This window comes from Trachemys scripta, chromosome 1 (assembly GCF_013100865.1).
Source record: "Trachemys scripta elegans isolate TJP31775 chromosome 1, CAS_Tse_1.0, whole genome shotgun sequence".
NCBI lineage: Eukaryota > Metazoa > Chordata > Testudines > Emydidae > Trachemys > Trachemys scripta.
In genome coordinates, this window is record NC_048298.1 from 310295080 (window position 1) to 310309980 (window position 14901).

The 14901-nt window shown below is 42.2% G+C and overlaps 1 protein-coding gene across 5 annotated transcripts in view; it reads right to left on the reverse strand.

Moving 5' to 3' along the window:
- ELMOD1 (ELMO domain containing 1) overlaps positions 1-2470 on the reverse strand; it is a 64397-nt gene extending 61927 nt beyond the window's left edge. For 2 of the 5 annotated variants that reach the window (XM_034758847.1, XM_034758843.1), the window contains exon 1: positions 1772-2112. The gene's annotated coding sequence lies outside the window, so the exon portion shown is untranslated. Of the gene's footprint in view, positions 1-1771; positions 2115-2362 lie in introns of those variants that run through there. The other 3 variants (XM_034758845.1, XM_034758844.1, XM_034758846.1) reach the window with 3 other exon arrangements.
- Between the last annotated feature and the right edge of the window lie 12431 nt (positions 2471-14901).

Genomic DNA, 14901 nt, shown 5'->3' on the forward strand with positions numbered 1-14901 from the left:
CTAGTCTCATCAGGTTACGATTCTGTGGCAAGGACAATAGAAAAAGATCTTTTATCACTTAACAAAATTCTTTGCTACATAGAACTAAAGACAGTATCTATCTACTGAAATTTTGTGCAATACCTGTCCTGTGGGCTCTGACTCACAAAGGGTTAAGAGGCACTTTCTACATTGCTGACATGATAACTTTATATACAGACCTATTCCCTGAAATGCAACAAAGCTAGCAGGAAAGTTAGCAGTGTAACATTCATTCATATTCAACGGTTTCCCAAAGTTTTTTCTACAAATGGGTATTTGTCTTAATGTGAAATACAACATCTCTGAAAAACAATGCCTATCAGTTTCAGGCAAGAATCTAGATAGGCAATAAATAATCTATTCCAAAAGATGAAGTTGACAACCACACATATCATTTCTAGCAACAGTTTTCACTGAAATATTACACCAACTCTAAAAACTAAGACATTAAATTAAAATATGTGGCATTGCATCTGGATTCTCCATGCTTGGCTTAGAAATGTGACTATCCCAAAGATATTTTTAAAGGTAACCACAGAAAGATGCTATGGTCTACTGTTATTACTGCTCCTAAGATCTAATTTATTTATCACCATGTAACAGGATGAAAAGCATGCAATACATCCTCACAGAAATTACTACAAGTAGGCATCAGTGCTCAATTAAGCAAGATGAGCAGCACATGTACATTGAACCATTTCAACTATTCATGGCTGGACAAGTACACAAAATAGTTCTTTCACTGTGTAACCAGATGTTTGAAACAGGAGATGACAATAAGCCAGCAGCAGTGCATCTGGGAAATATATGCTGTAGAGAAAGGAAATTTAACTTTATTTCCTCTATTTTATTTCTATGTAACTTCAGTTTTCTGCTCTCCAAAACGGTATCCCCAATTTAAAAGTGATCGCTGGGTTTACAACTACAAAAGCATGGAGATAAATAATTTCTCTCAAGCGTTTTCTAAAATGGCTCCTTTGTTTCAAATGCCTTTGTCACCAGAACTGTTTATCATCTGAATGTTGAGCTGCTGGGACTCCACAGTAACAGTACTTCTCATCAATTATTGAATACACTGTGGCCTCTTTCCTCCAATACTTGTTTTAAAAAAGGCAGGAGGGGGCAAGGAAAAGGGTAGAGGTTGGTGGGGGATATAAACTTGAAGATTACAATTATGTCGATTCCAGAGCAAACTTTAAAATGAATGGGGGTTTGCATGAGATAAGCACCCCAGGTGGCCTGATTCTGATCTCATAGCAGTATAATTCCATTGACTTCAGTGGAGTTATTCACAATGGTGCAACTGAGATCAAATCTGGCCTCAGGTGTTTCTCTGTGCTTTCCACCATATTGGCAACTCCACTTGTATTAGGATGGTTGTCAAACCATCTGCATGACACAAACACTGCAGAGCTGCAGAGCAAGGCACCTGGATATCTGCCCAGAATTTGCTATAGTCCCTCTCAGTGCTTTAGGATTTTTTGTTTGCGTGCTTAAGTGCAAGAAGCAACCTAATTTCTCTACCACATAAAATCCCACTGAAATCCAAAAGTCCAAAACGTAAAGGGACAAACTTTAACTCCAATGATTTTAATGACAGTTACTCAGCTAAATTCCAAAAGAAAAGAAGACGTTTATGCCAGTTCTGGAGGATTACGAATGTGTGTCACTGGGCTAGACACGGTCACTATAAAAATGTAGAGCATTCTGCCAAGGATAAACATAAAAGTCTCTTTTCTCCAGCACTTACCTTCGCTGGCTACTCCCTCTCCTGACAGTGACCTAGGAAAGGCGATATGGGGTAGCTGTCCTGGCACGAAGGGAGGCTGTAACTACAGTCACCAGAGTCATCCGATAATCATAAGCCCAAAGAAACTGCTCCACACACTAGTGTTTACAGCCCTGCCACAAGCCTACAGCGATCACCGCAGCATCGCCCCATTCCCGGCCCATGGAGCAAGCAGGGAAGCCGCTGCCCATCTGGCTGCGATGCGGATGGCACCGGGGCGCTGCCAGGCGAGACCCCGCACCCTCTGCGCCCCCGGAGCTCGCGCCTCTCCAGGATCAGATACACCGTCGCTAGGCGACCTGCACGGAGCTTGCTGCTGAGAGCAAAGAGCGGGAGGCGGCTGCTACCAGGCTACAGGATACACAATGCACCACGCCCGGGAGTCTGCACAACCATAACCGGGAAGAAATGCAAAATGCGCGGGGGGATGGGGGGTACACACTGTTGCTGGGTCTGTCTGGCAGGGCACCCTGCTGCCGGGCTCCGTCTAGGGCAGCGCGGCCGCGTGCAGGGGGAGGGGGGGGTTACAAGGCGCCCGTGCGGCTCCCTCACCTCTCTCTTACCCGCGGCGGGTGTTACGGTCCCATAGCGCCGCAGAGCCTCCGCCGCTCGCCAGCCTCCCCGCCGGCAGCTGCCGCAATGAGCCGCTGGTTCGGCTGCACCGGGAACAGGCGGCGCTGCTGGAATGTGGGTCAGCAGCCGCCGGGGCGCGGGGAGGGGCCGCGGGCGGGGAACAGGGTGCGGCTGCCACCTACTGGCGAGGGCGGAGGCGGCGGGGCTGAGAAAGGGGGTCAAGCGCCTGCGGTCCCTGTGTGTCTTGGGGCAGGCGGGACATTGCCCGGGGCCCCTGTGTGTGATGGGGAATGGCTGCCCTAGCACCCCCCGGCAAAAGAAAAGGTAAAACTGACATGCATTGAGGGAGAGTTTTTGCCAGGCTGACATTAGCCCTTGACATGTTCCCAGCGCTCTACAGGCATTAAGGGATCAGGGTTGCAAGGTCAGACCACTGTGGCTCTCATCCAGCAAATCACTTAAGCAGCTGCTTAACCCTGAAATTAATGGGCCTACTTGCCTGCTTGGAGTTAATCAGGCGCTTTGCTAGATGGAGGGCTGGGTGCTCAGCACCTTAAAAGATTGAGGCCTGAGCGAGGGTCTGATTTTGTGGGCACGGTTTTGCACCAGGGATAAACTGCATTCACTGTTCTGTGCCCACTGTCAGTTCGTGCTTTTTTCCCTGGCAATGTGTTGCATACACAGCTTATTGTAGGCACTGAACTGCAAGCTCAGCAAAGATGAGATAAAAATGCTACATACAAAAATAATTCTTTGCATAGCGGACTACAGTCTTAATTGCATTAGTCATACTTACTGCATGCAGGCACTAGAAATGTGCTGGTGTACTTTGTACTGTATATAACCTTTTGGTTCCCTCTTCCCTGTGCTCCTACTGAATAGCACTTAGAGGGTTGCCTTGGCTGAGTATAACAGGTATCCCCAAGTGCCCTTCTCAGGAGGGGGCAGAAGGCTCTCTGCTCTTCAAGGACACAGCAAAGGGACTGAACCTTAAAAACAATCTAAGGTCACAATTCTGCATTCTGATCTATGTAGGCATTCTGCTGCTCCCAGGCAGAGCCCCATTGATTTAAATGGGGCTTCAAGTGGGTGCAGCAGTTTGCTCGGTTAGGATCGATTTGCTCTAAATAGAAACGAGGATTGAGGAAAAATAGGATTAAAGCAAAAGAAATGGGCTGCATAGCATATTTAGTCCTACAGCTGACAAAAAATAAACTGATGTTGGTACAATTCATGTTATTACAGGAGAGAAGCATTTATAAAGACCAAATAAATTCTAGCCAGCCTGTCCCTTTCTTCTATGTCCCCTTTCTTGGCTAACCTGCCACTGAGATGCCCCTGCCCTCTAGCTAAACTGTCATCTGCTGCTTTCCCCTGTCTTCCACCACCACACATATCAAGTGTCTTGGATCCCTCCCCCTCACCCCACCCTTATGTTGGGCTGTGATCCTTTTGATCTTCAAAGTGTAAACCTGTTCAACATAATCACAGGCATTCAAGCAAAGAAATTTACGTAGGTGTCCCCTTCAAGGGAAGATGACAATTGTTTCTTTCATGAAATGTCCACAGAATGCTTTAAAGTTTCTCTCTATTATGATAATTGCCATTGGGTAAACAGATTAGGTTCCATCTTTTCCTCCAGTTATATAGATTTCTCCTAGGGTGACCAGACAGCAAGTGTGAAAAATCGGGATGGGGGTGAGGGGGTAATAGGAGCCTATATAAGAAAAAGGCCCAAAAATCAGGACTGTCCCTATAAAATCAGGACATCTGGTCACCCTAATTTCTCCAGATGTTTCTCTGAAGCTGTATGCAGACTTTCAGCCCACATTGGCATCCATTCACTGTCCAATTGGTTGTCTGGTGTTGGAGGAAATCCCTGGGGATGCTAATTAACCTCTTTTCAAATGTTTCCCATCCCTGACCAAAGATGTTAACTTGAAAATAGCTCACTGCCTGCCTGTTAAAGAGACAAGGCTTATATTTCTTTTAATTCCTTTTTTACCAGTTATTTTTTCTCTATATCAAATATTACACATCCACAAATCTTTGCTAAAAATGTTGAGGTTGCAAAATCAGGCACTCATTAGTTAGGAAATGTCAGAATTTAGGCTACATGTGCAACTTTAATTCAGCTCCCTTGTGCGTATGCATTATGACACAATCTTTAATTAAATGATCACATACACCTCTACCCCGATATAACGTGACACGATATACCACAAATTCGAATATAACGCGGTAAGCAGTGCTCCAGGGGGGCGGGGCTGCGCACTCCGGCGGATCAAAGCAAGTTCGATATAACGCGGTTTCACCTATAACACGGTAAGATTTTTTGGCTCCCGAGGACAGCGTTATATCGGGGTAGAGGTGTATTGGTTTTTTTCTGATACTTCATCCCCAGCAGCTGGGAGAAGCAATTGCAGGGAAAGTCCTGTTCAGCCTTGTGCAGGCCTAGGCTGGACTTTGGAGCATAATCAGTACAGATGAACACTTTAGCTGCCAAACTCTAACAAATTTTTACTGACCATGTACAAACTGGGATATTTCAAACGCCTATAACTTGGCCAAATTTGAACGAGTCTTCACAGAGAGAGAGCAAAAAGCATATCCCTGACACCAAAGCAACACTCAAGTATTGGGGTAGCCATGTTAGTCTGTATCTACAAAAACAACAAGGAGTCTAGTGGCACCTTAAAGACTAACAGATTTATTTGGGCATAAGCTTTTGTGGGTAAAAAAACACTTCTTCAGATCACTCCCGACCCCTTCCTGAAATGTCAAGCCCTTGTTCCAAAGCATAGACGTGCTAGAGCTTCTCATGAAAATGATTGTAAGGTTTTTGGGTTGGTTTGTTTGTTTTTGTTTTTGTTTTTTGACATGGGCAAAACAGTGTAGTGTAACCCCTTTTGATCTGAGTGGCTAACCAAAAATTTGGGGAGTTATAGGTGTTCCAGTTGGGAATAGAAATTTACAATGGAATCTGGTGTTTTCTTTAAAAATAACAAGGAGTCTGGTGGCACCTTAAAGACTAACAGATTTATTTGGGCATAAGCTTTCGTGGGTAAAAACCTCATTTTACCCACGAAAGCTTATGCCCAAATAAATCTGTTAGTCTTTAAGGTGCCACCAGACTCCTTGTTGTTTTTGTAGATACAGAGACTAACACGGCTACCCCCTAATACTTGGTCTTTTCTTTGATGCAACCTTGTTTTTTGTAAGCAACATACAGTCCTTTTTCTGTGAACACACAGGGAATCAAGTAGCAGGATACAAACAGTTCCCTTGTCTGTGGTTCCAAGCCTGCCTTTCTAGTCAACAATCTGTGCCCAAAAAGCATTTTCTGTTAGCTTTATCTCAGGGCTACATCACTGTGTTTCCATGCTGTATCTGCTTGGCTTTTTCTCTCTGCTGTTTTGCTTCTGTCTGACTCTGCTTGTGTAGTCTCTCTCTGTCCCACCCAGACACACTCACATATGCAAAGACTGGAGCTCTCTCCTCAAAGTCTAAATTATTGGATGGGCTTGCACTCCCCCTTGTTTTGGGTGGGACTTTTTAGCTATTTCTCAGCTATTGTAAATAAGGGGTGGAGGTCAAAAAGTTTAGAAGAGGTTTAACCCAATCAATTTAACAGTATTTTCCCCTAATGTTATTCTCAGAAACATTCCTTTGTTTTAACTGAAATTAAAATGAAAAACCTTAGCCTGAGCCAGACACCTGGCATGGAGAATTTCAGCCCAAATGGTTTAAGTTTGGCAAAGTGATAAGCAACTGAAAACAGATTCTTATCATGGGAAGTGTTGGCCACCTTAAAAATAGGTGGTGCTTCCAGGCCCTTCTATAATGAATCATTCACAGATTAAAATCAATAGGCCTGACCTTCAATTACACTACTTCACTCCCTTTATACACCCTTGAGAAGACCCTGCACATGGAGCCTCCTCAGCCATTGTAGAGCTGGATAAGGGTGCTATGCCAGCCTTGCTCCAAGCTCCTGCATGTAAGGGACATATAAGGAGCATGAGGAGGAGGGATGGGGAGCACACTGCACTACAGCTATTCTGTTCTTCTTGAAGCCTGGAGGAAGCTGTGGGAACCAGAATGCAAGTTAAACCAACTCAGTGCTGCTCTAATTTGCACTAGTCAACACAATGGCCCCTGAATGGTTCCATGAATCTACAGGGAGCACAAATGTGACTTAGAGCCACTTTCTCGCACAACCCAACCTCCCCACCCCTTTTTCCAATGTGATGAAATTAAGGCACCCCAAATCCAGGTGCCCACCAGATTGTAAAAGACCATGGTTTAGTGAATCTCACACCAGCGTGTGTACAATAGTTCACTTGACACTAGCACTCTGGACAGACACAACTGGGCCACAAGTTCATTGTTTGAAGAGGAAGAAAGGACACCAAGGGTCATTGCAGAGGAGAATGCATGGTCTCCAGGAAGTTGGTAGGATGAACAGGACCCCATAATAAGGACACTAACCATCCGAAGCTCTATAATGAAACATGTTCACAGCCAACTCAACTCCCAGCTGTCAAGCTTGGCCATATACCCTAATGACTAGTACTTGTAATATAACCAGCCCCCTCACCCCACTCCACTAGTGAAAGACTTCTACATCCTTCCATAACAAATCCTTTATATTAAGCTCTTTACTATTTGCATAGGCAGCTACAGCTTTAGTTTATATTAGGGTAGATTGATTTAAATCAAAACAATTTAAAATCACTGATTTTAATAATGATTTAAATCAGCAATCAGGAAACCTTGATTTGATCATCAATTTTAATCTTGTTTTGCATTTGTACTTTTTAGTTATTTTCCTAAAGAAAAAGATGGATTCTCATTCGTCGGTAACCATTAAAACATATTATCTGCAACAACTATAACTTTTCCACTAAATTTGGTGCTCTTTTTTGCTAACCAGGAGGACACATTATATCTGTGCACATTTATTTAAGCAAATATATATCTTTACTTACATTTATTCAGATTCTTACTTTTACATGTTTTATTATGTTAGAAAATGGTGAATGCTTCATTTCTTATTTACTAGAGTATGATTTATATTTTACTTGTGATTTGTGTCAAGTCCTCTTTGGATGGAAATTCATATTCAATTAAAATGCACAAAAACAACATTTTCATTTCTTTTATTAAATACAACTAACTTGAAAGTGCTGATTACATAAGAGAAAGTTTATTAAAAGATGTTTTACATTAAAACTAACCGATTTGTTAAACAAAAGAAGCATTTTCTGTTATTAATGAATTGAACTGATTATTTCTGGTCACCATATCCTTCAAGATTTTACAACTAGTAGATCTCATCCTCTCACATCTACTTTTTATTCATAGATTGGAAAAGGAAATCAAGCTTTCCTGCTTTTTCAACTCCCAACTGGTTTCTTAATTTTGAATGAACTAGTCATTGAACTGAACTAGTAGGATAAATGGAAATGAAGAAAATATTCTCTTTGCACCTGCAGGCTTGTTTAGCACTTCAGCAAACTCTGGTTCCAGATGCTTAGCCAGTGACTTGCAGCAGTTCAGTGGTCTGACTTTCTTTAAAACTTGGCAGCAAACATGTGCTTCTTAATCTTATTTTTTGTATTTAATTTAAATGATTTTATAGTTTATAAGAAATTTAGGCCTTATGACAACATATGTTGTCAGTTTCCAATGTAATTTAAAAAAAAAATCCTATTTCAATTTTTAAATCTGTTTGTTGTTGTTGTTATTAAATAATTGATTTTATCCACCTTGGTTTATCTATTTAAATAAATAAATAGAAACAGAGGTGCTGACTTCCTGAGTTTCGGGGGTGGGTGTGCTCCACCCCCATTCTGCCCTAGGCCCTTCTCCCACTCCACCTCTTCCCCCAAGCCTCCACCCCTGCCCTGCCTCTTCCTGCCCCTGCATCACCCTGTTCTGCCCCTCCCCCACCCCTTCCTGCCCCCACTCCTTCTCCTTCCCCCCTCGGCACCTCCTGCATGCTGCTGAACAGCTGATCGTGCTGGGTGGGAGGCACTGGGAGGATGGGGGAGGAGCTGATTGGAGGGGCCTGCCAGCGGGCAGGGGGAAGGGGAAGAAGCTGATCTGTAGGGCTGCCAGTGGTTGCTGGGCACCCATTATTTTTTTTCTGTGGGTACTCCAGTACCCCACTGAGTCAGTGCCTCTGAATAGAAACATCAGTAAAGGATGTGTAATCAGGCTCTTTTATGGATCTATGAAAGTCTAATTTTATTGCACCAAATTCCTGTGTGTATTATAGTTTGCACTTCTATTGAGACTTTCATCTAAGGATCTTCATTCACTTTTGTTAGGTTATTATCTCCATTTTATGTCTAACACTGCACTACATTCTGGAGATTCTGTATTCTTCACTGTATATAATAATGTGCCAGTTGTGTATGTAACTTATACTGGTATGTATGTGCTTAAAACGCAAGCAGATAAATAAAGGTACACTGGGGAACACACTAGAAAAATGTATTATAGGGAACAATTCTGCTTAGGCAGAAAGATGAACTAGATGACATAATATATCTTTTCTATCTCTAATTTTATGATTGTGTTGGACTAAAATATCTGGTTGCTCTAATTAAAAACATTGATACAAAAATGATCATTTTTTGACTATGGATGTGCCTTACTACCCTACATTGGAACAGCTGTGGTTTCTTTGCACCTAGTTTACAACAAGCATTACACATAGCTATCTACAAAAGAGTGGATTCTAAGGGGCTTGAGGATACTGATATTGTGGTAACGAAAGTTATCTGAAGAAGGCCTTCACTATCAGATCTAAAGCCTCTTTCCTTATCACTTGGTTCATTTATGGCGTCACATTTTATTTCATTCATATTTGTTTGACTGAAGATGCTGTACAGTTTAATAAAGGGGTCAATAACAACATCATGTAAATAATGACAACGTCAGAGACAATGTGTGTCAAGCTTACTCACATAGCTTGGAAATGACAGCTCAGTGAAGTGGCTAGTATGCTAATTTAGTTTCCTCGACTCTTAATGTCAGTAATTCTGCTGGAAAGGATAATTTCTTCATATGAAGTAAAAAGTTTAATTTATTGAATGGAATGAATTGTTCCATTCATTCTTTCCAAGTAGAAAAAGCTCAATAGATAAGACCAGGGATGTGAATATGAATTCAAAACTCTTTCTGCTAAGAATGAATGTTTTTTTTAGCAAAGGTGATTATAAATAGAACCAACTTCAACATGCTAGTTACCATCAAAACCTACCTGTATCCTCCACCTTTGTGTATCTGTGAAGAAATATGTCCATGATATTTATTTACATATGAAAAAAAGGTATTTACAATGAAGAATGGTCCTTGAATCAGATTCTGAATAATGGGAAGAATGAAGAGGAAATTAAAATATGTATGAATCCTTGTTTTCACTATTCTTCCTTAATTAATAACATGCACACTTTGCATTTATATACCATATTTAATCCAAGGATCCCAAAGCATTGCACAAGCATTGATGAATTTGGTAAATATTATTATACTCATTATACAAATTGGTAAACTGAGTCATAGAGAAGCTAAGAAGCACAATTTCAAAATATCCTACTAATTTTGTAGGCCTCAGTTTTTGGGTATCCAACTTGAAACACCTGCATCCTGATTTTTAGAGGTGCTGAGCACCCACAACTCCAGCTGAAATCAAAGGGGGCTGCAGGATCACAGCACCTTAAATTAGGTATCTCAAGTTGGGCACCCCAAATTAGTGTGCATTTCTGAAAATGTTGGCTTAACTGATGTGCCAAGCTTAAAAAGTGGGCCAACTGCAGAGCCAGGATAATAATACAGGGGCCTGGTTCTTCCTCCACAGAATATAAGTAAATCTCATGAGTAACAAATCAATGGAGATACTCATATAGTGCTGGTAAGTGGGGATTGAAAGGATAGGCCCCCCCAGATCCCAATCATTATAAGACATTGCCTTAATTTCTCCTACCTCCTATTCTACTCAGTGAGAAACTTGCCTGGTGGAGGAAGTCCAGAAGACCTCCCAAAACTAACATGTAAATCATACAGTTTTCCAGTGCATGTAAACAATATTGTCCCCTTTGTAAATTGAGATTGCAGACAGGATCTGGACTGCAAGTGCTGTATCTTTAAAAAAATGTATTATTTCAGTTGATGGAGTGGACAAATTCATGGTGTTCCATGACTATTTTTATGATATGTGAATACCTTCAAGGATTACTCTGGGAAGCTATGGTTTACAAAGAGATGGAAGAAAACAGAATGCCTGCTTAGCAAATAGAGTAGTGAGGATCTTTGGGTAAGGTTGCATAGCTTTCCGACTGCCTACCAAATCCTAATTGTTTGTGATAGAACTGGGTTTTGTCAGGTTAGTGTAAGAATTTGACTGCAGGGATAGAAGAGAATAATATTATTGAAAATCAGCTATTTTGAAAATAATACTTCATGTCTCGCCTTCCATGTAGAATAATGAGCAAAAAGAGAATGTAAAGTAGCTGTGCTGTGCAAGCAGGCTTTTGAGGGCGAGAGAATCATTTTCAGTCTTTGGTCTTCCTAAGAAAACACTACTGTTTTCCAAATAAGTTGCTTGCAACTAAAATATTTGGCAACAGGTATAAGAATCTGGACAAGCTATTCATGTTGAGGATAGTGATTTGGAGGGAAATCATTAGACTCATAGAATATCAGGGTTGGAAGGGACCTCAGGAGATGATCTAGTACAACCCCCTGCTCAAAGCAGGACCAATCTCCAACTAAATCATCCCACCAGGGGTTTGTCAAGCCTGACCTTAAAAACTCTAAGGAAGGAGATACCACCACCTCCCTAGGTAACGCATTCCAGTGCTTCACCAACCTCCTAGTGAAAAAGTTTTTCCTAATATCCAACCTAAAGCTCCCCCACTGCAACTTGAGACTATTACTCCTTGTTCTGTCATCTGCTACCACTGAAAACAGTCTAGATCCATCCTCTTTGGAACCCCCTTTCAGGTAGTTGAATGCAGCTATCAAATCTCCCCTCATTCTTCTCTTCTGCAGAATAAATAATCACAGTTCCTTCAGCCTCGCTTCATAAGTCGTGTGCTCCAGCCCCCTAATCATTTTTGTTGCCCTCCGCTGGACTCTTTCCAATTTTTCCACATCCTTCTTGTAGTGTGGGGCCCAAAACTGGACCCAGTACTCCAGATGTCTCCTCACCAATGCCGAATAGAGGGGAACGATCACATCCCTTGATCTGCTGGCAATGCTCCTACTTATACAGCCCAAAATTGCATTAGCCTTCTTGGCAACAAGGGCACACTGTTGACTCATAACCAGCTTCTCGTCCACTGTAACCACTAGGTCCTTTTCTGCAGAACTGCTGCCTAGCCACTCGGTCCCTAGTCTGTAGCAGTGCATGGGATTCTTCTGTCCTAAGTGCACTTCTGCACTTGTCCTTGTTGAACCTCATCAGATTTCTTTTGTCCCAATCCTCTAATTTGTCTAGGTCCCTCCATATCCTAACCCTACCCTCCAGCATATCTACCACTCCTCTCAGTTTAGTGTCATCTGCAAACTTACTGAGGGCGCAATCCATGCCATCCTCCAGATCATTAATGAAGATATTGAACAAAACCGGCCCCAGTACCGAACCTTGGCACACTCCGCTTGATACTGGCTGCCAACTAGACATGGAGCCATTGATCACTACCAGTTAAGCCCGATGATCTAGCCAGCTTTCTATCCACCTTATAGTCCATTCATCCAGCCCATACTTCTTTAACTTGCTGGCAAGAATTCTGTGGGAGACTGTATCAAAAGCTTTGTTAAAGTCAAGGAATAACACGTCCACAGCTTTTCCCTCACTAATCCTGTAAAGATCTCGTGACCTTACTAAGAAGTGAACTAATATAAAGTAATAAACCTACCAGCTGATTACTGGATGTCTTCCTCCAGCTCGACTGAGTTGGAGAGAAAGGATCTTTCAGATAGTGGAAAGTCCTGTGTTTCCCAGTTCAGCTCCCAGTCAGTAGAGGACTCCATAACCCCTAGAGCAGAAGAAAAGGAAGTACTGTCCTGAGACCACTGAGGACTTGGCTTAGGAGAGAGCTAGAGGTTGTGTGTGAACAGGAGCAGCTGCCTGGAGGTAGCTGCCTGGGAGTGAGGCTAGGGCAGAGGTTCTTAACTGGGGGTCAGGACCCCTCAGGGGGTCACGAGGTTCTTACATGGGGGATCGCAAGCTGTCAGGCTCTACCCCAGACCCTGCTTTGCCTCCAGCATTTATAATGGTGTTAAATATATAAACAAGTGTTTTTAATTTAAGAGGGGGGACACACTCAGAGGTTTGCTATATGAAAGGGGTCACCAGCACAAAAGTTTGAGAACCACTGGGCTAGGGGTTGGGGTTGAATGTCATTGTCACAATATTTTGAAGTAATTGTGCCTAGGGAATTTGCACCTTTTAGTTTCTAGCAGCCATAGGCAAAGAATCCTCTTGACTCAGAGTGTGTGTGTGTTTATGGGAACCACCGAAGGCAAGAGCCTCGTGTTCGGAGCGCTGCCAACACTTGTGGCTAAACCTGGGGCACACAGAGCGAGCCACCAAACATCTAGAGGGGACCGCTATACCACAACACTCACAGTGCCTCCTGCAGTGGGGTGGGTGGTGTATGTTGGGCTAGATTGTGGGTTGGTTTTTGTGCACTTGTGAGGGGTGTAATGGGGAGTCAGATCCTCCTGTATGTCCCAGAGTGGGCTATCCAGACTCAAGATCTGGATGGACAGTGGTAAGTGAGTGCTACACACCTATTATTCCCCCACTGCAACAGGTGGGTGGAGAGAAAAGTTGGAGGGGCTGGGAGTGGGCCCAACACCCCGTATGGCCAGCCATCAAGCAGTGCTAGGGTTTCTCTCTGCATCTAATCTTAGTTTTATGCAATAGTTAAACATGTTTTGTTTGTTTGTTTTTGTTTTAAAATTAAGTTGTTTTTTAGAAAAGCTTTCAAACTGGGAGAACCAGGGAATACATATGGTTGGCCAGCTATTCAGTAAAGAAACTTTTGTAACTTGTTTAGAGATCAAAACTAACTTCAGCTGGCCCATCCTTCCATGGCACCAGTACTTTCAAGTTAAGCATTATGTTCTAGGAAAGTTGTTTTGTACACAAAGCTAACTTCAATAGAAGTGATAGTGTCAATTCAGAAAGAAAAAAATATATAAATAATTTATATCAATCTTTGCAAACAACTTCCCTAACAAAAAATGTCTCTATATGACATGCTGGGAAAAGGATCTGGATAGACAAATTATCTCAGAGGAATGGGATTTGATCTGGAAAAGAGGACCAGCAACCTCAGTCTGTAGCACAATAAAAGAATATTTCTTTAAGGTAGTGTTTCAGTGGTACCACACACCAGTCAGCTTAAATATATGGAATGGGGATAAGTGTTGGAGAAAATGTGGTGAGAGAGGGGATTTTATACATATATGATGGACTTTCCCAGTCATTAGAGAGTATTGGGATGCAATTCATAACCAAATATCACAAATTATTGGATATTTATTACCAAATTATTCTTTGGTAATTCTCCCAGGGCTTTCTAGCCAAAGTGGTCACGCAAAAGGAAATGAAGAATTAATCTCTCATCTGCTAATAGCTGATAGGCTACTGACGGTCTCTCATTGGAAAAAACATAGTTTCAACTCCAGAGGAATGATTCAAAAAATGTGGGAGATTGTTATGAAAAAATTAATGCACCAGTCACATACCCAGCAAAGTAGACCAAGGAGAAATAGATACTTAGATATTTGGTTACCATTTATTCAATACTCAGACAAAGTACATTCACCTGCACAAAAACTGGCACACCTGCCACTTTTTTTTCAATATGAACATTTGATAGATATGCTTGGTTTGTGAAATCAGAGACTTCCCTCAATTTAATAAAATCATCAGAAAGAGCGTGTCATGCATAGTGTAAGGATGTCCCCGCTGCAATATGGTAATACCCGATTAAACAGAGAGCTCTGATGACTACATTCCTGTACAATGGTTCTATAAACAAAAGTCAGAGGGGTAGCCGTGTTAGTCTGAATCTGTAAAAAGCAACAGAGGGTCCTGTGGCACCTTTGAGACTAACAGAAGTACTGGGAGCATAAGCTTTTGTGGGTAAGAACCTCACTTCTTCAGATGCAAGTAATGGAAATCTCCAGAGGCAGGTATATATCAGTGTGGAGATAACGAGGTTAGTTCAATCAGGGAGGGTGAGGTGCTCTGCTAGCAGTTGAGGTGTGAACACCAAGGGAGGAGAAACTGTTTCTGTAGTTGGATAGCCATTCAGGATGGCTACAGAAACAGTTTCTCCTCCCTTGGTGTTCACACCTCAACTGCTAGCAGAGCACCTCACCCTCCCTGATTGAACTAACCTCGTTATCTCCACACTGATATATACCTGCCTCTGGAGATTTCCATTACTTGCATCTGAAGAACCTCACTTCTTCAGATGCAAGTAATG